The sequence below is a fragment of the Rattus norvegicus genome, chromosome 14 (genome assembly GCF_021556685.1).
Source record: "Rattus norvegicus strain SHRSP/BbbUtx chromosome 14, alternate assembly SHRSP_T2T, whole genome shotgun sequence".
Lineage (NCBI taxonomy): Eukaryota > Metazoa > Chordata > Mammalia > Rodentia > Muridae > Rattus > Rattus norvegicus.
Window position 1 is genome coordinate 76,264,545 of NC_141547.1, and position 27,208 is coordinate 76,291,752.

Genomic DNA, 27,208 nt, shown 5'->3' on the forward strand with positions numbered 1-27,208 from the left:
TCATATTCACAGGAATCTGAATGGCATATAAAGAACATGGGCTATAATCAAAGAAGGGAAGAAGACGGATACAGGACTGAGCTAAGGTCTAGACCTCTACCTGAATAAAACCTCAGATGTGAAGAAGGAAATTAAATTTTTCTATTCTTTAGAAGATCAGCCTCTGCCTGACTCAGTGTGGAACTGGTGGCATGTGGGACCCTGGCTGCTTCTGCCTCACTCTCAGTATGTAACCTTGAGCAGGTCTCTTGACCCATCTGAGTCAAAGAAACTGTCTGTTGGAATATGAAGTGAGCCTTTCAACTCTCAGCTCCCATCATCCCCAAACACACAGCTTCCCACCCTGCACCTGGCATTTAGGCTCCAGCCCCATCCGTGGTGATGTTGTGTACACAAGCAAATGCACTTTGGCAAGCCCAAGTGTCTTTTCAGCTGAAATGATAGTGATGAAATTAGCTTAGTAGTTTGCACAGAACACTCATTCAACACACTGCAAAGCAAACATGGACAAAAAAAATGGAAAATTACTTCCTCACTTACTTCAGAGGTACTTTAAACACTGAGGACACCCAGAAGAAAGGTGCTACAGTGTGGCTTCTTGGTCCAACTGAGGCAGAAACAGCCTCGGATCTAGGAATTCGTGGAGAAGGAAAGGCATTTTTTCTGTGGCATGTGAGTTCAGACTCTTGTTTACCGAGACTCAGGTTTGAGGTTTTTTTTTTTTTTTTTTTGGTTCTTTTTTTCCGGAGCTGGGGACCGAACCCAGGGCCTTGCGCTTCCTAGGTAAGCGCTCTGCCACTGAGCCAAATCCCCAACCCCAGGTTTGAGGTTTTAACTGCCTCTAATAATCATTCTTTTCCATTTGACATTTATCTTATTCTTTATTTATATTTCAAGTTTACTCTGGATTTTCTCCCTTTATTGGGCCATGTTTCAAAGGAAAATAGAACTAGTCTATTCAGTGTTAAGTCAGCAAAGGGTACATTAGCTATTCAAGAGGAAGGTCGAGATCTAAAATGCATGGGAGACCAAGGGCTATACATAAGCTTGGTTCTTGCAGGATGGTTGGGAAGGGACAGATTCTTGCGTTTCACCCTAGATTTAACACAGGGAAATGTCAATAGTCACCTCTGAGAGATGTGATATTCAGACGTGAGGTAAGGTGGTGAAAATGGAGTCTTTAGTGATTCCTGGGTTGCATTTCTCTCTTATAACCAGAGAGTAGACATCAAAAGACCCAATGACAAAGCTCAACCTTAGCAGATAACTACCAAGCACCCACTGGGTGAGGTCCTTTGTGAACTGTTTGTCTTATTTCTCATGGGTGGTTTATTGGCCTTTCAAAGATTTGACATGCTGACATTTTATTTCATTAAATGTTTATTGTACAAAATGAAGGGTTCATTGTGACATTTCCATATATGCATTCGATGACCTTGGTTCAGATTCACTCTCTTCTCCTTCCCCTCAACTCCCTTTCTCTTTCCTAACCATATCTTTAACAGTTCCTCTATACATCCATGTTCTTTTCTTTCCCCTAGAAAGAAAAGATTCTACACAGTAGGGAAAATGTCACACATGTCTGACGCTTGTCTTTGTAAGCCTTACTTCACTTAGCATGGTGATCTTCAGTTCCATGAATTTTGTTGAAAGTGACATAATTCCACTCCCCTTTATGGCATTGTGTATATGTGCCATGATATCTTTACATATTTGTCAGTTTATGAGCACCAAAGCTGACCCCATAAATATACTATTATTAAAGATGCAGAGAAAAGTTTGAGTATGGAGTCTCCTCATTAGTTAGCTGGTATTTCTCCTTTCTTGAAATAACAATTACTCCAAGTGTCTTTCAGGTTCTGAAACCCACTCTTTGCAACTACAACTGGAGTGAGGCAGACTAGAAGTCTTTAGCTGACTCCTGAGTTCTTGCAAGGGTCTCACTTTGTGTTTCTATGAACTTGGGGCATCAATTCCTGTGAGATTCCATCCTACCTGCCTGCCTGCCTGGTCTTCATAGCTGTCCTGGGACCTATCACCTTAGCTTTCTGAAGCTGCTCAAACAAATCTCCACATGCTATGGGGCTTAAAGCGTTCCTTCCGAGATGAATGTCACCAGGTCTGAGTCCCTCCAAATACATTAGGGGAAAATCTCATTTCCCCAGGCTTCTGTTGCCCTTAGGGGTTTGGAACTATGTTATGCTTTTCCTCTAGTTTCATGTGACCTTCTCTTTATCTCTGTGTCTCTTCTCTCACTCTAATAAGAACACTTGTTATTGATACCAGGGATCATCTAGACACTCTGAGAAATGACCTCATCTCAAGAACCTCCAGTGTAGTCATAAAAACTCTTTTACTCACAATCACATCTGCAGGTTCTGGAATTGGAACTGTTCCTGGGTTGAAGAGGGGTCATTGTAAAACACAATGCAATCTTCTTCTTCCTTTAAGGCCCCTTTTGCAGATCTTCTGTTCTGTTACAAGGAAACATGATCATCCCCCATGTTGGGTGAGAGCAGAAACAGGGAACCCAATTGAAATGAGAATATTCACATATTAAAATTTTATACTTATATATGTGCACAATGATATTCTGATCATATCCACTCATTTCCTTCCCCATTCTCTGAAGATCACATCACACACCTCCCTCCCAACTTTATATCTTCTTTAAAAAAAAATTCCAACCATACCATGCCTGTATTTGCATGAGTGTATGATCATCCATTGGAGAAGGATCAATCTACTAGTGATCCCCCAAAACACTATCCTTCCCTAAGTTGCTTTAAGGGCCCTTCAGCTAGGGGTGAAGCCTCAGGAGCCTTCCCCCAAGTCCACACTGGGATTTTAAGGACTTAATCTTGGATAGGTCTTGTACAAGTGACCACTCATGAATTCACCATTCCTGTTATGTTTCCAAGACAGCATTCAACAATTCTTTCCACTGTTTCCTGGCTCTTATAGTCTTTTTTTATTTTAAATGATGAAGGCCAACAAATTTATTTGTATACATTTCTCCACTGTATTTTTATGAATATAATTTAGAACTTCAATTCTTGTTTATTTTATAGTTGAATTTACATATAGTGTTAAAAATTTGGAGCATAGTACATATCTATAACCTTCTGTATCTCCTCCCTTCTGTGCTACAATTTCAGACCTTTACTTTTTTTTTCTTTATTAATTTGAGTATTTCTTATTTACATTTCGATTGTTATTACCTTTCCCGGTTTCCGGGCCAACATCCCCCTAACCCATCCCCCTCCCGTTCTATATGGGTGTTCCCCTCGCAATCCTCCCCCCATTACCGCCCTCCCCTCAACAATCATGTTCACTGGGGGTTCAGTCTTAGCAGGACCAAGGGCTTCCCCTTCCACTGATGCTCTTACTAGGATATTCATTGCTACCTATGAGGTTGGAGCCCAGGGTCAGTCAATATATAGTCTTTGGGTAGTGGCTTAGTCCCTGGAAGCTCTGGTTGCTTGGCATTGTTGTTCATATGGGGTCTCAGGTCCCTTCAAGCTCTTCCAGTCCTTTCTCTGATTCCTTCAACGGGGGTCCCGTTCTCAGTTCAGTGGTTTGCTGCTGGCATTCGCCTATGTATTTGCTGTATTCTGGCTGTGTCTCTCAGGAGAGATCTACATCCGGCTCCTGTCGGTCTGCACTTCTTTGCTTCATCTATCTTGTCTAATTGGATGGCTGTATATGTATGGGCCACATGTGGGGCAGGCTCTGAATGGGTGTTCCTTCTGCCTCTTTTTTAATCTTTGCCTCCCTATTCCCTGCCAAGTGTATTCTTGTTCCCCTTTTAAAGAAGGAGTGAAGCATTCACATTTTGATCATCCATCTTGAGTTTCATGTGTTCTAGGCATCTAGGGTAATTCAAGCATTTGGGCTAATAGCCACTTATCAATGAATGCATACCATGTGTGTTTTTCTGTGATAGGGTTACCTCACTCAGGATGATATTTTCCAGTTCCAATCATTTGTCTATGAATTTCATAAAGGCATTGTTTTCGATAGCTGAGTAATACTCCATTGTGTAGATGTACCACATTTTCTGTATCCATTCCTCTGTTGAAGGGCATCTGGGTTCTTTCCAACTTCTGGCTACTATAAATAAGGCTGCTATGAACATAGTGGAGCATGTGTCCTTTGTTATATGTTGGGGCATCTTTTGGGTATATGCCCAAGAGAGGTATAGCTGGATCCTCAGGCAGTTCAATGTCCAATTTTCTGAGGAACTTTCAGACTGATTTCCAGAATGGTTGTACCAGTCTGCAATCCCACCAACAATGGAGGAGTGTTCCTCTTTCTCCGCATCCTCGCCAGCATTTGCTGTCACCTGAGTTTTTTGATCTTAGCCATTCTCACTGGTGTGAGGTGAAATCTCAGGGTTGTTTTGATTTGCATTTCCCTTATGACTAAAGATGTTGAACATTTCTTTAGGTGTTTCTCAGCCATTCGGCATTCCTCAGCTTTGAATTCTTTGTTTAGCTCTGAACCCCACTTTTTAATAGGGTTATTTGTCTCCCTGCAGTCTAACTTTTGAGTTCCTTGTATATTTTGGATATAAGCCCTCTATCTGTTTCCAAGATGTTCCCTGAGCCTTGGTGGAGGCAGGGGTGATTGGTCAAGGTGAAAGACATTTGTATTTTGACAGCTGGAGATATTCCTTGACAGTTATTTTTTTTTGTAATTATAACATTGATTTTTATGCAAAGTAAAAGCAATCTATAAAAACTATAATTGAGTAATTAATTGTAATTTTATAATCTCAGTAGAGATAGGAATAGGAGTTTGTCAAGAGTTTTGAGTTTCATATGAGATATTTTCAGGATGAGATATTGAACTCATAGACGGGGAAGGAGGGTTATCCTTCTGAGATGCTGTGCCATTGCTCATGTGGCTCTTTGGTTTCCCAGCTGGTAACACTATCCTAGGAAGTCCTAGAAAATGTTGGGAGGAAGAGCCAAGCTGAGTTACAAAAAGTACATCACTATGGGAATGCCTCAGAGTGATATACCTGGTCCTGGTTCTCTTCCTTACTCCCTGTTCCCTGTCTAAAAGATTTCTCTGCCACATGTTCCAAGACATATTGTCTCCTAATGCCATGTATCTAAACATCCATGTACTGAACTCTATGGACCTATAGCCAAAAGGAAGGAATTCTTCCTCCTTAGAGATGTTCTATGAGTTTTGGCAACGGTGATAAGAAAGCTCACATTCCCTGGTGCTGTTTTGGAAGTAAGGACTGGGATTTCCATGCATCTATCTGCTCAGGGGTGCTGTGCTGGAAATAAGGAGGACCAGGTTAGAATTGTACTCTCAAACTCTCATTTTTGTACTTGGAGTGTGTGCAGAGTCATTCCTGTCCTACTATTCCTAAGGTTTAGCATTTTTTCCTCATAAGTACAACTTGAGTCATTTGTCCTGCTGAAAAGAAGCTGTGGACAAAGGGGAGGAAGTTTTGGAGCCTTGAACATATGCCTATATAAAGGGCTTGAGCTGACTTGCACAGTATCGATCCAGACACTTCAATGTCCCTTCTGCTTCTTTTCATAAGCACCTTATAGGGCTCTCTGGGATAAAAGGAACGGGGGACCTGGTTTGCCATGCTTAAGACCAAGCCAGTAGCCAACAACACTCTGTGCTGCTACCAGGTCCCTTTCCCACTTGTTCTCCAGTACAGTGTGTATCTGCACATGGTGAGATGCAATTACAGTGTCCTAGGGAATGAGCAACTTTACATCCTAATTACAGGTTAATAGAACTGACCCAGGGAGATCGCCTAATTAATCTTGGAAGGAGATGTGCATATTTAAGGAAGCTTCACAAAAGGAGCTATACTTCTTCCATGAAAACAAGACTCAAAGTAGGTTAGATTTGAGTACAGGATGCATTTCAGAATGAAGACATATCACCAATATTTAGTTCATCAAAAATTAGAGTTCAGCAAATTCCTACTCTCTTCATGTCCATCACTGCTGGCATCACAAAGTTCTTTCTCCCCAACATCTACCTATTTTTACTTTAAAATCTATTCATTGACTTTTCATATCAGTAATGAAGATATTCAGCTTATAACTATGCCTTAGTCTAGCATTTTCAAGGCAGAATTTCCCATCCTAATGTGGTAGACTATAACACTCATTTCTATGTGATTCCTCTCACTCGACACATTTGTTGTTTCTGACCTGATGCAGAGAACGTGACCTTGCAACATTTATATCTAATAATAATATTCTCTTGGCTCATTGTGGAGTCAATCATCGTTGCACAGGAAGTAAACTCAAACCTCAACATGGTTTGAAGAGTCTTCTTCATCTGGTCTTCAGTTACTACACCACAGTACCTCCTACCTTTGTTCTGCTGCCTTCCGCGCATGGAAAGAGCTTATAAACCTCTGTGTGTCTTATTGCATGTAGTATTGATATAAACCACCCAAGGTGGGAAGTATAAAAGAAAATCAGGCTCATTTTTCACTCATCATTGTGAAACTTGAATAGTGAAGCTTGGTCAGTAGATAAGTTCTGTTTCCTTTCTTATGACGACATACTTAACCAAGCAACTTAAGGTAGGAAGGATTGGTTTGGTTTAAGAGTAAAGTTGATCATAGCAAGAAAGACATGGCAACAGGAGTATGGGGAGGCTGGTCAGTCTGCAACCCCAGTCAGGAAACAGAGAGACATGAACAATGATGGACAGTTCAATTTCTCCATGTTTTGCAGTCCAGAATCTTAGCAATGAGGTGATGCTACCCATATTCAGGGATTAAACTGTTTTGAAACTCTGAAAAGACTTACCCAGAGCTGTGTCGCCTAGGTTATTCTAAATCTTGCATAGTTAGCACCAAAAAAAAAAAAAACCCATCACACATGGTAATAAACAGGAGCATGGAAGTGCATGTATCAGACAAGCATACTTTTTTAATATTTATTAATGGATTCTATGTGTGTGCTCTATCTTCATGTACACAGCCCTGCCAGAAAAGGACATGGTTGTGAGCCACCATGTGGTTGCTGGGAATTGAGCTCAGGACCTCTAGGAAGGGCAGGCAGTTCTCTTAACCACTAACTCTCAATGCCTGACAGGCTTACTCTATAACAGCCTGCACTGACAGTAACCAATCCAGTCCCTAAGAACCTAACCTCCTCCCCCCAGATAAGACTTTTATCCTTCCCAAAGGTTAATTCTCAGTAACCTAGTCTCCTCCCACTTGACCCTACTTCTTACTCATGATTATTTTTTTCTCATGTTGGGAATCAAATCCAAGACCTCACACATGCCACATAACAGCTGTACTATTAAGGTACAGTCTTTATCCTGGTCCTTACTTCTTGAAGGTCCCACTGCTTTTCAGTACTATTGCACATGAAAGCAAGCATCCAGAGCATGAACTTGAGAGAAAGAGAAAGAGAAACCACATCCTTAACTCAAAAAAATCAGTATCCCTCTTTTATACAAATGATAAATGGACTGAGATAGAATTCAGGGAAACAACACCCTTCACAATAGCCACAAATAATACAAAATATTTTGGTGTAACTCTAACCAAGCCAGTGAAAGCCCTGTATGACAAGAACTTCAAGTTTCTGAAGAAAGAAACTAAAAAAGATATCAGAAGGTGGAAAAATCTCCCATGTTTCCTGGATGGATAGAAAACAATCCTATATAATAGAACTTCTATAGTACAGAGGTATAGCCATCCCTGACCTCAAGCTGTACTACAGAGCAATGGTAGTAAAAACTGCATGGTACTGGTATAGAAGGTTGATCAATGGAACTGAATCAAAGACTCTGAAATAAATCCACATGCCTATGGACACTTGATTTCTGACAAAGAATCCAGGACCACACAACAAGAGGTGGGAGCAAGGGTGTTTTCAACAAATGGTGCTCATCTAACTGGATGTCTACATATAAAAGAATGCAAATAATTCTCTGCTTATCACCCTGTACGAAACTCAAGTCCAAGTGGATCAAAGGCCTCAATGTAAAACTGGACATACTAAATCTAATAGAACAGAAAGTGGGGAATAGCAATGGACAAATTGGTATAAGAGACAATTTCCTGAACAGAACATCAATTGCTTGTGCTCCAAGATCAATAACTGATAAATGAGATCTCATGAAACTGAAAAGCTTCAGTAAAGGCACAGGACACCTTCAGTAGGACAAAACAGCCTCTTGATTGGGAAAAGATCTTTATCAACCCTACATCTGACAGAGGGCTAATATCCAAAATATATAAAGAATTCAAGAAGTTAGGCACCAACAACCCCAATAACCCAATTTAAAAATAGGGTACAGAGCTAAACAGAGAATTCTCAACAGAGGAATCTCTAATGGCTAAGAAGCACTTAAAGAAATGTTCAATGTCCTTAGTCATCAGGAAAATGCAAATCAAAATGACTCTGAGATTCCACCTCACACCCATCAGAATAGCAAAGATAGAAAACTCAAGAGACAGCTCATGCTGGTGAAAATGTGGAGCAAGGGGACACTCCTCCATTGCTAGTGGAAGTACAAATTTATACAAGTGCCCTGAAAATCAATCTGACAGTTTCTCAGAAAATTTTGAAATAGTTTTACCCAAGACCCAGTATATCACTCTTGGGCATATACTCAAAAGATGTTCCACCATACCACAAGGACATATGTTCCACTATGATCATAGCAGCCTTACTTATAATAAATAACCAGAATCTAGAACAGCCCAAATGTCCCTCAACTAAAGAATGGATAAAAAAAAATGTGGTTCATTTACACAACAGAAAATAACAGCTATTAAAAACAAGGACATTGCAGACAAATGGAAGAAACTAGAAAATATCATCCTGAGAGAGGTAGCCAGACTCAAAGGGAATACATGATAATGAACTATAAGTGGATATTAGTCATAAAATTCAGGATAATCACGCTACAGTCCACAGACACAAAGAAGCTAAATAACAAAGAGCATCTAGAGGAGGGTGCTTGAATCTCACTCAGAGGGGGAATAAAATAGTCACTGGAGGTGGAGGGAAGAGGGAACTGATGGGAGAGGGAATGGGGAAGGGAATGAGGCAGGCAGGGCTCAAATGTAGGGAGAGCTGGGAAAAGAAGGCCAGAGAGAATGAATGGAAATTGGAGGCAGGGCAGGCATTTCTAGGATATGCCAGACACCTGTGATAGGGGAGGCATTAGGAAGTCCAAGACTCTATCCAAGACTCCTAGCCATGGGGGATATGGAGCCTGACAAAAAAGAAAAAATAAAAAACACATCTGAAGCATGAGAAGGGATTCTGGGCTCCTGAATCAGAGTCTCCTTCTGTAACCAAGCAAGCTCCCAATGCAGACTCCCAGTGGAGGGATAAGGACACCAACCCATCCATAAAACCTTCGACCCAATATTTGTCCTGCCTATAAGAAATGGAGGAACAAAGATGTCTTAAAGACTGAGGGAATGACCAACCAATGACTGGCCTAACTTGAGATTAGGCAAGAACCAATAACCTTGATACTATTAATGATACTCTGTTATGCTTCTGACAGGAGCCTAGTATAACTGTCCTCTGAGAGACTCCACCCTGCAGCTGACTGAAACAGATGCAAAGACCCACAACCAAACATTAGACAAAGCTCAGGAAGTCTTGTCGAAGAGTTGGGGGGAAGGATTGAAGAACCCGGAGGGGTTAGGGACTCCAAAAGAAGACCAACAGAGTCATCTAACCTGGATCCTTGGCAACCCCCAGAGACTGAACCACTAACCAAACAGCACAGAAGGCCTGGACCTAGCCCCCCCCACACACACACACAGTATGCACATATATGTAGCTGATGTGTAGCTTTGTCCTCCTGTGGGTCCTCTAACGACTGGAGCAGAAGTGTATCCTGACTCAGTTGCCTGCCTGTGAATCCTGCTCTCCTAATTGGGCCATGTTTTCTGGTCTCACTGGGAGAGAATGTACCTAGTCTTGCAGTGACTTGAGGAGCCAGGGTGCATGGGTACCCAGCAGAGATCTCCCCCTTCTCAGAGGTAAAGGTGAGGGGAGTAAGATAGAAGGAGCTGCATGAGGGGGAGACTGGGAGGGAGGCTGTGATCAGGATGGAAAGTGAATAAATCAATTAATTAATGGGAAAATATACAGAAGAAAAGAAAAGAAAAGAAAAGAAAAGAAAAGAAAAGAAAAGAAAAGAAAAGAAAAACCACATCTGAAGCCTGGCAAGGGGTTCTGTGCTCCTCAGTCAGACACTGAGCTACTGCCTATAGGCCATACAAACTCTGATGATAGACCCCTGCCACTGTGTCTTTACCAGGAGCTTCAAGTGATTCTGAGGCCTCTAATGTCTGAGGGTTTCTGCTTAAAAGAGTTCGAAGTGTTCAGCCAGATTCTGAGCAATGATCTTGTTCTATCTTCTGTCAATCTATGTTTCTCTTTGCCAGGAATTCCTTCCTCCCTTTCCCTAAGTGAAATTGTTTCGCCCACATTCAGCTCCTTGTGAGGAAGTTCTTGTACTCCTTTCTACTCAGTTCCAGTCCGTGCTCACAGAGGTCTCTGCCTCTTCACCCCCTCTCTGACAGACATTACCTTTTGCCTCCATTTATTCCAGTGTAGTCTTTCATTTTCATCTCCGTATCCATAATTTATTACAAAGAAAAAAATAACATTTCTTGTTTTGATGTCTTAGAGGTTGACACTGTATCCTGTGTCTTTATTCTGGATTGTCGGTGTTCCTTCAAAGTAGAATACTGATAAAATAATCGTGGGGCAGGAACATCTGAATTTGAAATTCAAATTCACCACCTCTAAAATTTTGTTGTCCGGGTTTTGTAATGCAAACCTTATTTCCTTGTGACAGTCTCAACATATTTTGTGTTTATTGTATTAGTGGGTATAATTCTGTACCCCATTATGGTTTGGATATGAATCACAAAAATCTCATGGATTAAGAGTTTAGTCACCTGATAGTGGAACTATCAAGAAATCAAATTGTATGGGTACTAATTTCATCAATTCAATCCACTGATGGCTTGGTAACTTTTCTGCTGTGTTGGGGAGTAGTAAAGCTTGAAGGTAATGCCTAGTTGGAGGAAGTATGGGCCCCAGACCTCACCTTTCCTTGCTGATTTCCTTCTTCCTGGCTGCTATGAAGTAAATGGTTCTATTCTATCACCACCTGCTGTCCTGCTGTCTCCTCATAGCCCAGACACAACAGAGCCAACACAAGCCGGAACTCCTGAGACCACGAGCCAATGTAAACCTGACGTTCTTTTCTTTCTCACATATGGTGCCCCAGCAATAGAAAACTGAGAAGCCCACCTCCAACTGTACACAGTTTCCACCATGTTGCTTAAAGGATCTTTAGCTTCTCCTTTCTGGGGATGGAAATGATGGGCTTTGGCCAGTGAAATGGGCGAGACTGTGATACCAGTAACGCCTTCATAAAGCACATGCGTGAACTACTTGTGCCTTTGAACATCTTCTACTACCGTGAGCTCATGCTAGACATGGGAGATGAGAACACAGGGAATAGACTTACTCCAACCAGAGCTTCCTACATCAGACAAATAACCAGAAAAGCCCCAATCTGTGAAGATTAAGTACGCTTTGTATGAGCATATCTTTAATTCAGAGTCGACATTCTTAGAGAGCTCAGTAAATAATCACTATTATTGTAGTTATTGACATAATTCCCACGAACCCATCCTTGTGAGTTGCTTCATGACACTGTTGTGTTTGGGTTCTACTTCATATTCCTGGCCCAACAGATAATGTAGGCAGCATTTCCAACCTGCAGCCCATGAGACACATGCAGCCATGTGCAGCCAAAGGATAGTTATGAACGTAGCTCCAACACGAAATCACAAATGCGCCTAAAATATTATGAGGCTTTCTTGTTGCAGTTTTTTGAGGTGTGCTCACAGTAATCTCCAAGCAGCCTCCAACTCTCTGTGTAGTTGGCATGAGCTTGTGCTTCTGATCCCCATACTTCCCCCTCCCAAATGGGAGAATAGACATGTGCCAGCACGGCTGTGCTAGAGATGGAACTCAATGGCTGGTGAACTCTTCCAACTGAGCTACATCCTCAGCCCAGCAAATTCAGGATTCTCCAACATGAACTGTGTCAATGACAACTGTCATGTCACATGGCCATCAGGTTGCATTCTCCTGTTAGACATTTGGTGTCTGTTGACTTATGACCATGAGACTACAAGGGTACCTTCATATTCTCCACTTGGAACGGGCAATCGATCGAACTCAGTACATTGTCCATAATTGCTCATGAAGGGACCTTATTTAACTCTGAACCAATATTATAATCTACATACATGAATGTGGAGGCAAATGGTACATAATCTCTGTCCTGAATCAAATATTATTTTGATATACTTGAACTTGTGTTTTGTTTGTTTATTATTTATTTATCCAATAAAGGTTTTTGACTAATTGTTAGTGCTACATAGGGACTTCCATGATTATTTTTAGCAGACACCTGAAGTATAAGAGAGTATTAAATAAATTTAAATTTTTACATAAAACATCCAGATTTTAAAATATGGGCACAAAAGTAAAGAAAAAAGAGGAAATACATAAGTTTTGTGTAAGATTCAGACAGAAAAATCAAGGCCCACCTTTTGAGATATGGCTTTGTAGCTTGAATTGAAATTATCTGCGTGAATTTTGTCTCCCCTTTTAGACTCTGAATTCATTTATCGCTGCGATTGGTATCTTGTGAGCATGCTATGCTTTCAAGTAAGGAAATGTCTATGAATCTTTATGAAATAACCAGTGAGGGACAAGCTCTGCATTCAAAGAATTACAGGTTGATCACAAAGATAAGAGACGCAGCCACAAATAACCATCACACATTCAGAATGGGAGAAAAAGAGCTACTGTCAACGACGAAACCCCAGAGTGCCCTGGGCTCAGCACTGTGTCTAGAGCTAAACTGCCTCATCTACTCATCATCAAAGAGCTGGAATCTGACTGGTGCCTGCCTGAGCATCTTGGGGTGCTCTGTCTTCTCATCTGCTGTCAGGGAATTGTAAATTGAAAACTTCTTAGATCTTCATTCTCCATAGAGAAGATCCATTCTTCCCACTTGTCAGCTCCTCTCACATGGGTCAGAGATGTCATCTCCTATCCATGAGTTCTTCTGTTAGGTGTAGTTTCCCTAGGGTTCCTTCTCCTGCTTGATTCATTATGATACAATTTTTTTGTTTATTATATATGAGTACACTGAAGCTGTCTTCAGACACACCAGAAGAAGGCACCAGATTCCATTATAGATGGTTGTGAGCCACCATGCAGTTGCTGGGATTTGAACTCAGGACTTCTGGAAGAAGAGCTAGTGCTCTTAACCACTGAGCCATCTCTCCAGCCCATGATACAATTTTATGTAACACCAGTCCCTTCTCTTTGTCTCCAAGACAACTTCAAAACCAAAGCTTTTAGAACTCTAAATTAATAATTAAAGATTTCAATGAACGAACCACAAAATGAGGTTGCGAAAAGAAAATCTGTATCCTCTGTATCCTCGGGTTCCCAAGGAAACTCCTGATTTGTTTTCCTAGAAAAATCAACGCCAAAGTAATCTATGCAGTCAATGCATTCCTTGTCAAAATTCCAAAGACATACTGCACAGAAAGAGAAAAATGTCCTAAAAGCCTGGCTAAACCAAAAAAGACACTGAGTAGCCAAATCCAATGTAGGCGAGCATAAAGTCATGCATGGGCACTTGTGCACGCATCCCACTCCCATAAACACACAGGCATGCACTGAGGATTATCTGTCATCATTTCTAAAGGTGGCAGACAAGCAGCCAAGGATAAAAGCAAACGATACTCCTTTGCAGCTGTAAAACCTGTGAACCACAACACTGACCACTGTGGCAATAGCCATAGTTCAACGGTGACACTTATATTTCGGGAGTAGCCAACAACCACCAGAATGAAATTAATGCTGGATCAATAGAAGGGATTTCATGCCTACTATTGTAAACCCAGTCAACTAACTGTAGCTGTTGAAATCATGGATCCCAAAGAAGAGCCTACTACTGCAATGCTACTAAGCCAACGGAATTCTAACTATAGTCTAATATTTGTCCTTCTGCCCACAGTTTAGCTTTCCCTCACTCATCAAGGAGCTTCTTTGTGCGGCAGATGGGAACCATTACAGGAATCAACAACTTGTCAAAATGCAGAGAGCAATTGACTGTGGGTTGTCCAATTCCAACTTATAAATCTACAACACAATCGCGACACCTAAGGGTGAGGGAACATCACAGAAGAGGGTACAGAGGGATTGTAAGAGCCAGGAGTCCAGGATGTCTTCTGTGAGATGTAATTTTCTATACAGGATAAAGGACCTGCACCCATGAAATAATGACAATGTGGTCAGATACACAAGACCTAACCAGTGACCAAAAACAACTGGCATCCCAATGTGGATGGAGAAATTATCATAAGGCTATAATGCTAGATGAAGACCTAGGCAGTTAATGGTTGCTGAGAGGAGAGTTAATCTTCTACAGGAACCAGCCCCATGATAGGTTATCCAATCCTGAGTGGTCAACTCTAGACATGTACAAACAAGCTTAAATACTTAAGCAGGTTGTATTTATATACACACACACATATACATATATGTATGTGTGCATATATGTATATTCATTGCAGTAATTAAAGAAAAGAGCTCACATGTTTGAGGAGGATCATGGGAAGAGTCAGAGGGGAACAATAGAGGAGTAAAAATGACGTAAATACAGTACAAGACTCTCAAAACAAATTAAAAGTCAATTTAAAACATTATCGCTCTTGAATGTGTTTCAGCTTTGATTGTGTTCTTCAATAAAGTAGAGAAAATAAAAATCCAAGAGGTTGTATTATATCCTCCAAGCTATTAAATTTTCATCTGAACTCATGAACTTCAAAGTTTACAACCCTCCCTCATGTCTCGCTGCCCCAATAACATCACAAGGATTAATAAAGAAGCACATTGACTTTCTTGCCTCGGTTCTGGAAAAACTTGCTAGGAAACAAGAAAGCCAAAACCCTAAAGGATAAATTTGCCACTACTGGATTGGTAGATGGGGTCCTGGCAGAAGGAGGGACAGAGACAGACATGGGGCAGTTAAATGCTTTATTTGAATGGGGTAGAGATTAAATTAAGCCAATAATAAGTAAGTCTGGAGTGCAGCCCTTACTCTAGGAATAGCCATTAAGTAAGCTGCGTAGTTAAGACAGATGTGGGGTGTGGCTGGCTATGGAGGTCATCAGATGCCAGAGTAGCACTACAATGAAGAATACCATAGGCAATGCTATAGACTGCGTGTACACCCACCCGGGTCTCACTGCTCCTCTCTCTGGGTCTCCGACTCCTCTCTGCCATGAAATGAGACACTTTATTCTACCACATGCTCCAACCAATGTTTCTCCATCTTCTTATAGGCCCAGAAACAACGGGACCAGGTGGCCATGGCCTTCAAGCTCTAAAATCATGAACCTCCTTCTAATCTGTGTCTCAGTGATTTTTCACTTTGACAAAGGGTAACATACTTACACGTGTCCCTCTGTCCTTTGTTCAGGACATATAACAAGAAACCGCAAGCCATGTGCAGCCCCTCAGTCTGGGACCTTCCTGACTCAAGAATCAGGAGCTAAATTTCTGTTCACTGCAAAGAACTCTCTCAGGTATTCTGTGACAGGCACAAAACCGAACTGCATGAGTAGCAACAATTGTCTGTTCATTCGTGTTTTCTACATAGTGTCCTAATTCCAGAACCCTGCTCTTCCCTAAACAAAATAAGCAAAACACCCTAATTGTTCAGGAACCAAGATGATGACAAACACATATAATTCGGTATGCTGTCTCTGTCCTGTACTAAGTAACCTGTGACGAATATCAATCTGAAGGCAACTGTTTGCGTGCAAATGACACTTAGAAGAGAGGAATCATTTTTCTCTTATTTTTTCTGAGAACACCATGCAGATATGTTACTATACACGTGGCTGAGAAAACTGTCTAGAAATAGAGAAGGCTTTACTGGGCTTTTCTGGCCTTAGTAGCTCACTTCTCCTAGATTACAACAGCAGGTTCTTTCTCAGCTTGCTAATCATCATCCTATGCTCTTCCCTAATATTCCCTAATCTATCTCTCTCTCTCTCTCTCTCTCTCTCTCTCTCTCTCTCTCTCTCTCTCCTCCCTCCCTCCCCCTCTGCCCCCTCTCTGCCCCCTCTCTCCTCTCCCCATTCCTCTCTCTACCTCTCTTCCTCCTAATCTCTCTCTCTGCCCCCCCCCTCTCTCCCCTTTCCCCTTTCCCCTCTTCTCTCTTCCTCCTCAAGCCAGGCCATATTTCTGTCTGTCAATATCTCAGACATGCTGTACTCGCTACCTCTCCTCCTCTACATCCAAAATTTGTACAGAATCACCCCTCTGCCTCAAAGCTCTTCTCAGCTGTTCAGTTAAAAGGAGGATTCTTCACAAAATCCCTTCAGAATGGTTGGACCAGGGCAGGCAATCCTCCTATCCTTCCTTTTTCATGCCTAGCGTCCTTTCACGTACTGCAGCTTCCGTCTGACGGCTCATCCTTCTTCTGATCGCCTGTAACCACTGCTTCCCACCCTGACTGACACCCATCACCCATGCTGACCCACTTCCTTAAGTTGAACCATTCACAGATAAGACTAGGCAAAGCCGGCTCTATCCTAATGCTCCACTGTGGATGGTTAAGTTGGGGACCATGAGCGAGATAATCCTGGATTATCCTAGTGCATCTAAAGCAATCTCAACCATGTAAATGGAGGAAGCGGAAAAAGCAAGTGGCCCTGGGAAAGAGAAGTGACGTGACAGCAGGAACAGAAGTAGAGGTGATGTGCCCTGAAGATGGATGGCAGAATCGTACCTTAAGGTCCATGGCAACCTCTGGGAGCTGGCAAAACTGAGAAGCAGATCTCCCAAAGAGCTTGCAGAAGCACAACCCTGCTGACATGCTGGTTTAAGGCCAATGCGACTGTGTTGAACTTCTGAGCCCCAGAGCTGTGAGGGTCTGTGGTAGTTATTTACACCAGCACCAGGGGTGAGTATAAGCTTCTGTGCTTCCTTATAACCTCCAGACACACTATACCATTGTTTCTCCTTGATGGGGTGCAGCCTTCCCAAGCAGAAGACAGGACCTTGTCATCTCACCTGTGAACTACAAGTTCGCTCCACAAAGTACCACAAATGGGACATTTTTTCCTTGTTTTTACTAATTAAATGGATGGCATCTATAAAATTGACTTTTAGAGAGAAACTGCTGAGTTTTTCTTGGTTTGGGGTTTTTTTGGGGGGATTGGTGCTTTTGTTTTGTTTGTTGCCTATTAAACTTTTTAAAGCGTATTTCATTTTGAGTGTTTTGGGCAAATAGCACACACTTAGAGACAAGTGCACACATCATCAGTGGACACCGTGGTGAGCTTCAAAAGCTACACTCAGCTCGAAAGAGCCATGAGTGCTTTCAGAGAAGTGCTCACCCTGGCTTCCCTGTGCCGCTCACACCCCAGGGTGACTACCACAGCAAACTCTATCACAGTGCACTTCTCTCCAGATAATGCAGTCACATGCAGACATGCATGTCCAAGGACACACATAAAAAGCAGAGGGGAGCTTGACAGGTCCCAGCCCAGATGAGAGATGTCTGACAAAGAAAGGTAGCGAGGAGAAGAAGAATCACTTTTGTGACTTGATTGTTTATTTCCTGTGTGGCCAGGGAAGGTTTGCCCATGCTCTAGTGTCTCCCCATGTATGTGTGTATGGGAAGCACTAACTGGTTATAAAGACAAGGTGTAGTGAGAAGAAGGGATGAGGAAAGAGAGGAGGAGGAGGCATGAGGACAAGGAGAAGTATAAGGAAGAGAAGGAGAAGAAATGAAGTTGAGAGGAGGATGGGGAGAAGAGTTAGAGGAAGAGAATGGGTAGAAATAATCTAAATATATTGTATTTTTGTAAGACATTCAAGAAGATTAAAAAAATCAGAGAGTGAAAATGAAAGGTTTCTGCATGCACACACACACACACACAAACACACACACACACACACACACACACACACACACACACACACACACCACACCTCCCTGAGAGGCAAGGCAGCATGGCAAACAATGACTGGGGAAAGCTTCCTAAGATGTGTTTTACCTGCTTGACTCACTGTGCACCTTTGTTGTCTGACACTAGGGGCTGTTTAGGAATAAGTCCTTACTTTGGATCTCTGTACTAAGCTAGCAAGCCAAGGGTGAGCATTTGGGAGCCAACATAAGCAAGAGCAATTCTCATGACAAACAACTGCAGCTTACCGGAGCGGCCAGGATACCCACACTGACTTGCTCGCTGGTCTCTCGTCCAGTCCATCTCCTGTCTACACTCCTGCCCAATTCACACATTCTAAGAAATCACAAGGGGGAATTCTAACATGGCTGAAGGCAAGCAGCTCTTGGAGGCAGCACATGAGTAATATCTTTTTGGCCTTCTAGAAGACACGTAGCTGCCAAAATCTACCTTCTGTTGGAAGCCCAGGAAATAGGGAGCCTGCGGTTCATTGGCAGGGAGCTTGTACATCAGGATCACATTTCTGCTTGCTAGAAAAGGCCAGATGTAAATGAGATCCTCCTTTGGACTGCAGACACATTAATGCCATCGTGCCATTTCAGCGGAATTCAGACACAGCCAAGGCAGAGGAACATTGTGGCCTCACTATGGGGGGAACAGGAACACCTCTTCCACCTAACACCATCTTCCCCAGTTCTCATTTCTGTACTGGAGAAAGCAGTGGAGGGCATGGGCCAAAACACGAATTTGGAAGCAGAAGTGACATCAATTTCTATATATCCTTTAAAAGCCTCATGACTTTAGAAAAGTCACCCCAGCTGGAAATCGTGTAATGCGAATGGAGAAAATAAAGGGCTGGTCCACCTCCAGGTGGTTAATATTAAGAATAACAATTCAATGCCTGAAAACTCCCCTGGTGTGAAAACCAGTGGAGGCTATTAACCTGCAAGAATTCCCCACCGGAAATTCAAAAGCCAAAGCTCACCTCCTCCTTCTATCAGCAAGCTTCCCCCGTTATACATACATACATACATACATACATACATACATACATACATACATACATACATATATATATATATATATATATATATATATATTATGACCTTGGTGTCCTGGAGCAAACATAGGCTGCTCTGATTCCTCTCTTCACCAGAAGTTAGTCGCAAAGTTTCCTAGGTTTCTTCTTATAAAATCTTTGTCACCAGTTCTTCAGCTCTTCCCCTGGTGTGGACAAATCTCTCCTGTGTCAAGGTCTAACCATAGTCAACCTTTTAAGAGCGTTGAGCATATCTGACAATATCTGGGAACTATTTGGGTTATCAGAACTGGGTTGTTACTACTTGGGTTCCAAATTAACTTTGTTGGTTCGAGCCAGATTAGTAGTCATCTGAGAAGGAAGCCTGGACTGGGGAATTGCTTAAATCAGATCCGTCTGTGGGCTTGTCTGTGGGAGCCTGTCTTGATTATTAATTGACGTAGGAAGGCCCAGCTCATGGCTGGCAACACTATTTACTGAGCATGTGGTCCTGAATGGCATAAGAAGGTTAGTGAAGCCTGAGTGTGGGAGTGAGGTCCTCTAGCAGTGCTCCTCCATAGTCTCTACTTCAAGCTCCCACTTGAATTCCTGCTTTGACTTCTATCAATGATAAATTGTAAATTGTTAATTGAAATAAACCCCTCTACCAATAAGTTTGTTTTGGTCACAGTGTTTTATCCAACAATGAAATTAAAACATGGGAGGGGGATTGCTGCTAAATATTCTATGGCAAAACCACAATTTCCATGCAGCCACAATGCATTGTCTGACTTTCCTAGAGATGGGTCAAAGTTGAAGAATGCTAAGTTAGCCTGAAATTTTTAATTCATGCAATCTTCCCCTGCTCGGGATGGGGCTTCTGTCCCTTCCACGTTCTTTTGGGATCACCATTTCTTCAAAACCCAAGCTCCAAACCCCACATGGACCCTACTTCATCAAAGGAAGGAAAAGCCAGTGCTCAAAATCTCAACTTGGTTGAGTAGCAAACATGTGCCAAGAGCTGTGAATGTACATTAACTCATTTTGTCCTCGAGACAGCTCTAATTGGGATTAGACTCAAGTGTTTCTAAGACCTCTGACATTATGAGATGGTCTTCTGTAATCACGTAGCAGACGTGGTAGACACTCAAGGAGCTGTGTTGAATAGCAAATATCTAAATTAAGTGGACATGCTAAGACTTGAGGGACTTGTCACATAACAAAAAATGCCAATTTGTATGTGTGTGTGCATGTGTGCATGCATGCATGCATGCATGCGTGTGTGCGTGCGTGTGAGTGTGTGTGTGTGTGTGTGTGTGTGTGTGTGTTCATATTGGTACTCATGTATATGTGGCAAGGAATGCAACTAAATGCACGAATTCTTGTGGAAGCAAGACCACCTCAAGTGTCATTATTAATCAGGAGGTACTAAGTAGGCTAAACTAGCTGGCCAGTGAATCCCAGGAATCCACCCCTTGATCCCTGCATCCCCAGTGCTAGAATTTTAAGCCTGTGCTGCCATGCTCATTTTTCAATATGGGTGCTGGGGACTGAACTCATGTTCATGAGGATGCTTGCACTGCACAGTGAACACTTTATGAGCAGAACTATCTTCCCAGGCCTCGTGAGTATATTTCTTCTTAAGGTTTTCAATGTACTATCTCCATTTTGCTCATCTGATGCTATTAGGATCACACCTGCAACATTGTAGGCTGGTCGATGTTCTGCGGAATATTCAGATGTTTCCAGCATCATTAGGTCAGAGCTATGTATCACCACAGAGTGAGTGAACTAAGCTGGGCCTGGGAAGAAAGGTGGAACAAAGTAAACTTCCATGTTTTTCTAAAAGAGATGGAAGGACAGGATTTGCTGAATTGGTGGCCACATGCCAGGCACCAAAAGCAGACTAACATACTCTAGCAAACACCAGACATGTTTCCAGTGGCTGCAACTGAAGCTGAGTTAAAGACAGTGGTTCTACTGTTATACTTCAGGACCTATATGATTTATTATGAGAGTCTGGGCAATTAAGCTTTGAATAATAGAGACCTTACAACCCCTCTGTCTTAAGGACAATGCTAACCTCTGCCATTTTCCCCATTGCTCCATATTTACAGTTTGAACCCAGACATTTGTTTCAGAAAATCTCACCTTTCTTGCTATAAAAGTTCTTCTACTTCCAGCTAACAAACCACTCCAGGAGTAATGACAATGACCAAGCATGTGTATGAGTGCATTACTACTGCTTAGAACACACCACAAGAAGAGGAAGTTGGTCTCTTTGATTTGATTTGTTTTCTTGAAAGTCTGCAGAGCACATGTCCAAAGTGACAACCATGTTCCTTCTGTAACCCCTCTCCCTAGCTTGTTCATGGCCGTCAGATTTCTTATGAGTCTATATCCATCCATATGTGGGGACCCTAACCCTACTCAGACCTTATTTTGTCTTAGGTACCTCTTTAGAGGTTCTATCTTCAAATACAGACACATATAAAGCACTGGGGATAGCAGTATAATTTTTTTATTTGTCCCTCACATTTTTCCAATGACATAATTGGAAACTTGGGATAGGCAGGAATGACTGTGTGCATGTCAATGAAGCAGTCGGAGGATGCAGAACATTCCAGCAAAGCAGAACAAGACAAGGTAATGGAGCTGTCTTGAGCCAAGCAGCATCCCCAGAGCACAGGCTTCCCATCCTCTTTTCCTAAAGTAAGTTCTTCCCAGTATATCCCAGCCTCTACCACATTTGCTTGTTTCTACGTTGATGAAACAGTGAACTGCTTGAATTATGTACAGGGACAGATTGTCCATGCAGATTCTTATTGTGTAAAATGTACAGGAAGTCTCCACAGATGACTATTATACTCCAAGACATTATGAGTTTGAACACTGCATTCCAGAAACAAGAAACAATTCAATAGCTAAAACAATAGGTGGCCTGTTTAAATCTGCTGGGGTTCTCATCCCCCACTGACTCGTGTCCCCGGCTACTCACAGAGTGACAGGAGGAGTAATATCTTGCTGAGTTTTTTGGGAGCTGCAGAAATACAGAGCCTCCAGCAGCCACCCCTCGACCTGCTAATTTGGAACCTATCTGTAAAAGGAGCCATTCCAGTGGTTCTTTTTCCATCAACTTTTGAGAGGGATTGGTAGAAATTACTCTGGGCAATGAATTACCCTCTCTGAGCCTGATGTCCCTCATTTGTAAAAGAATGCAATTCCCACTAAAAAGTAAAAGACCTCTGGATTCCTTCAAGTTCTAAAATGCCATGACAATTCTGAGCAAAGTTTGGTCTTTACGGCATCCTTGTGCCTCTCATGGAACATGCATTAAACTTTCAGCCCTCATCCTGCACGAACATTCTGCTTCCTGAAGACTTGACTTCCATCTGTAATCGGCAATTAAAGTCATGGTTGAAGGGAGACAACTGATAGCCTAAATGTAAAAGGCATTTCGCTAATGTGTCAGCTTTGCACCTTGAGGGTAAAGTGCCTGAAAAGTGCAGTGTGCAAATGTGCTAGACCAACACTTATTGGAGCTAAAGAAGTGATTTGGGTGAGGCTAGCAATTTTACCATTCAGTGACTTGACCTGAGAGAGGACTCATCAATGGCTCCTGTTTAGCTATCATAATTTATGGTAGTGCTTCATTTACACCCAGCCATCAGCAAGATGTTGATGAGTGAAGAGAGACAGAGATCTAGAGTGAAGGAAAGATAGAGGCTTTAAGGTTGAAAACTAAATTATCAACCATTCTCTTTAATATGGATCATTTGAAGCCCCAGGGTCCATTCTAAATTGAAAATTCCCAAATGATTCTTATAAGGAAGATTTCTAGTAGACAATGAGAATTTTTTAAAAATCTGAGTGAAAATTTACCATCAAAAGACATGGTCACTTCATAAAGATCACAAGAATAATTTTATAAAGCTGGTAAAATACACAGAAATTATTTTTAATAATATTATTAATATAAATACCAATGATATCAAAGAAAGCCATTATAATATATCTGTATAGAGAATTTTTAATCATTTATATACTTCATTAAGTTTTAATGAAGAAATAGGAGGAAGTTCTATTATCATGTCCATTAAAAAGATAAAGAAATTGAAACTTAGATTAAAAGATGTTTCCAATGTTGTAAAGCTGTAATAGAACCAGATAATGACCACTAATGTCTAGCCTGTAGTGGCTTCTATTTTTCAGTATATTAAACTTTACACCTGTATATATGGATGTGTACATACTTAAAAAAAAACACATGAGACTTCTTACCATTTTGTACACAAGAAGAGACTAAATGCCGCTCAGATGTGTTCAAGTTCTTAGACATGTAAAAGCAAGTTCCTACGTAACTAGGAGGCCCTGTCCCCGGGCAGGAAGCTCGTCAGCATTCAATACTTACGCTGTGCTAGACCATTGCCCATAGTGACAATTTCAAACAAACACAGAGGAGTGCCAATTAGACAGGAGTTTTCTGTTGAGGTTACTGGACATGGGTCTACTTAATTCATGATAGCAAACCCTCCAACTTCAAAAGAGGTAAAGCTATACAGAGCGATGTAATTCATATAAATCTTCGCTGGAAGACTCTCATGCCATGGACAGTAACTCAGTCCGCAGAAACATCTTCAGTACTTTGTATGCCCATTTCTTGGGTACGACACCATGTTTGGAAGACAAACAATGATAGGAGAGACTTCTAGCTATAGCCACCACCGAGAACTCTCTGTTCACAATGTCCCTTTTGAGCTCCTGGGATGAGAACTTAATTTGTCTCCCTAAAAGTTTGTTCTTTCAAAAAAAAAAAGTTGAATTCTTATTTTTTAAGAAGTCATTTTATTTTATGTTTTTAATTTTATTTAATTTTTTGTTCACACTCCAGATTTTTTCTCCCTCCTGGTCTACCCTCTGACTGTTTCACATGCCATACCTCCTCCCCCCTACTCCATGAGGGTGTCTCCACCCCCCAGCCCCCACCCCACAAGACTTCCCCACTCCCTGAGACCTCCAGTCTCTTGAGGGTTAAGTGCATCTGAGTACTCAAGAGCTGGAAGCACAGTGTAGCTCAGTTTGTACAGTGTTTGCCTAGTGTGGCCAAAGATGTGAGTTCAAGCCCCAGCACCACATAAACTAGAAGTCATTTCATGAGCTACCAATTCCACTGCTAACCAGTATATATGACAGTGATAGATATTTTTCATGTGGTACTAAAGAGTTGAATTCTTTCTGTTTGGATTCTAGAAAGGTCAGAAGTGCTGAGGAATAACCACAGCTACCCAACATTCTTGAGTGATGCTCGGAGGAAACTGAATGATTAATTCCCCATCTCTCTCAACTTAATCCATGACAATAGAACTCTGAAAATTGTCTCACACTTCCCCAGAATTCATCAGCTATAGATGCCATCATCCACAGCTGCGATTAAAATTTGCTCAATAATTCTCTGCTTATTAGCTTCCTTTAAAAACCTCTCTCACATTCTCCCACCTCATATATTTTTCCTGGAATCTCTGTCAAATGAACTCTATATTGGAAACCTTCAACTGGGCTTTCCTCAAAGCCAGATCTATACATAAATCATTCAATTTCACACTTAAAAGCTTTATGTGGGGCATTAGAGCAAAGTTTGGGAGTAGAATAGTAAAGAAGACACGCAATATCCTGCCTCTTATAGAGTCATTGAAAGTAACTAGTTGTCAAAGACACAAAAGCAGCCAGTCCTAAAGAAATCTTGAACTATCATTCCATGTATTTTGATACTTAAAAAGTGAGTCTGGTATTGCATATAAAACAATCCATCAGAAAGAAATCAAATGGCCACATGACACATTGGACAGGAAGAAAGTCAGCACAGCTTCAGTGAGGGACAGATCAACAGCGCTGATGCAATGAAAAAAGAAAGGTAGGCTGGGGCCACATCTAGAAGAAATGGTGGCAAGAGTTTGGAATACATCCTCAGGAAACTGCAAGTCTACTGTTTAACAATGGGGTAGGACAGTCTTTCTAACTAAACTGTGGTGATTCAATACAAATAGCAAGGATTACAGCTGACAGACCAGCTATCGTAGCTGGGACCTCTATCCCAACACACTGCAGTATGCTTCTCTTTGTTTTGGTGATTGTTGTCACCTGAGGATTGGCTTTCATAGCCAGTGATATGAAATCATTGGGATGGAAATTTAGAAAGATAAAGGGTCTATCAGTTATGTTTTCAATAATGACAGAATGTTATGGGGGAAACAATTTACTCAAGCTTATGGTCCTAGGGGATTTCAGTTCACTGTGGTGAGTGGTTGGGAAGTTGTCTTAGTTAGAATTTCTATCGCTATAAAGAAACACCATGACCAAGGCAGCCTTATAAAGAATAGCATTTAATTGGGGCTGGTTTACAGGTTCAAAGGTTCAGTCCATCATCATCAAGGCAGGCAGCATGGCAGCATTCAGGCACTGGGCTGGAGGAGCTGAGAGTTCTACATCTCATTCCAAAAGCAAACAGAAGACTGGCTTCCAGGCAGCTAGGAGAAGGGTCTCAAATACCACCACCACAATGACACACTTCCTCTAACAAGGCCACACCTTCTAATGGTGCCACTCCCTGGCATATTCAAACCATCATAGAAGTCAAAATGAGGTATCTGCTGTACAAGGTAAAGGCCTGTCATGGCCTAGAAAGCAGAGAGAATGCTAGAATTAGAAGCTGGTCTATGACCTCCCAAGACTCATACCTAGTGATCTAGCTCTACTAGCTAGGCCGCTCCTCTAAAAGGCTCCACAGCCTTCCCAAGTAGTACTACATGAGCTTTTGGGAATGCTTTGAGCTCAAACTATAGCAGGTGTCTATGCTTCTCACAAGAGATTCAAAGGGGGGTATATGGTGGTAATCATTTGACAGTTTAGGGATTTTATGTATAAAGGCTCTGTGTCTATCATGATATTGTATGCAAGGTTATGTATCCTGCTTTACTAATAATCCAAATCATTGTGTCTACATTCCACAGAAATGAATATGGAAACGAAGGGAAAGAAGACTATACCTCCATTCTGTTTGCTTAAGATTAGTCCAGTGACTTCTGCTTTTATACAATTATCCTAAAATATGCTACATGGTCAGCCTCAATTACCAGAAAAAAAATGGGATACACAGTTCTGTCTTGGCACACGGTCCCTGAGCAAATACATAAAGCTCCATTTATAAGGGGCAAAGGGAAGGTGGATTTGGGGAAACAATTAGCAGACTCCAACAAAGCCACAAACAATAAAAAAGATCAGAGGAAACAGCAGACCCATCAACTAGAGCACGAGAAAAGACATTATAATGATGAGTGTTTTAATGCTGCCTCCATTTCCAAGGCACTTGTACTTTTCAAAGTGCGTTTTTGTGAATTCAATTCCCCCGTTTAATATACTTAATAAAATAGTAGAGCATAAAGATTTGATGTTTCACTAAGCAGAAATAACCTGGGAAAGGCTGAACACATGATAAATAGGAAGGAGAGAGAAAGCCATATCTGGTTGAGTCATAAGTTGTTTCTTTTCCTTCTTGTGGCTGTTATCTTCTTCCCTTTGCAGTTGGTTTGGATTACTGGAGAAAGTGTAGCTGCGTGTCATTTAAACAATGACCCAAAGGTCCTTCAGTGCAGTGTAGAGAATGGGATTAGGGCTCCAATCTAGCCTGATTGTCTAATGCTCATGACAAGTGAGCAAGTTCCCTGTCTTCTGAGCCCCAGTCTCCCCGTTTGTAAAACTCAGAAAGCCTAAAGCTTTTCTAGAATCCCAAGATAATTTCTGATTCAGAATTACTTGTAGGATGCTACCATGTCCTTTGACATATTCCACTACTACTTATAGAGACACCATAGAGTGTGAAAGGAGCAGGTTTGTATTGGAGTAAATGGAGAATTTTGACCAAGCTAGGTGGATTATGTAGCCTGAAGGCAAGATGTGGTAAGTTTTAATGTAGCCTCACAACTGCACTCTACCCACCCTAGGCCTCCAGAACCATTGTGAGTCCTTAAAGAGACTGTGGTGACTTCTCTGCAGGAGGTGACAGGTCAGGGGAATAGATGTGAGAGGGCAGTAGAGAAAGTTTGTAGAAGAGGCCACTGGGT

At 41.7% G+C, this 27,208-nt stretch overlaps 1 protein-coding gene across 4 annotated transcripts in view; it reads right to left on the reverse strand.

The window, feature by feature from the left end:
- Positions 1–743: 743 nt before the first annotated feature.
- The window catches only part of LOC120096631 (uncharacterized), a 102,268-nt gene continuing 75,803 nt past the window's right edge, over positions 744–27,208 (reverse strand). For all 4 annotated transcript variants that reach the window (XR_015637095.1, XR_015637093.1, XR_015637094.1 and 1 more), the window contains one exon: positions 744–2,474. The gene's annotated coding sequence lies outside the window, so the exon portion shown is untranslated. The remainder of the gene's footprint in view (positions 2,475–27,208) is intronic.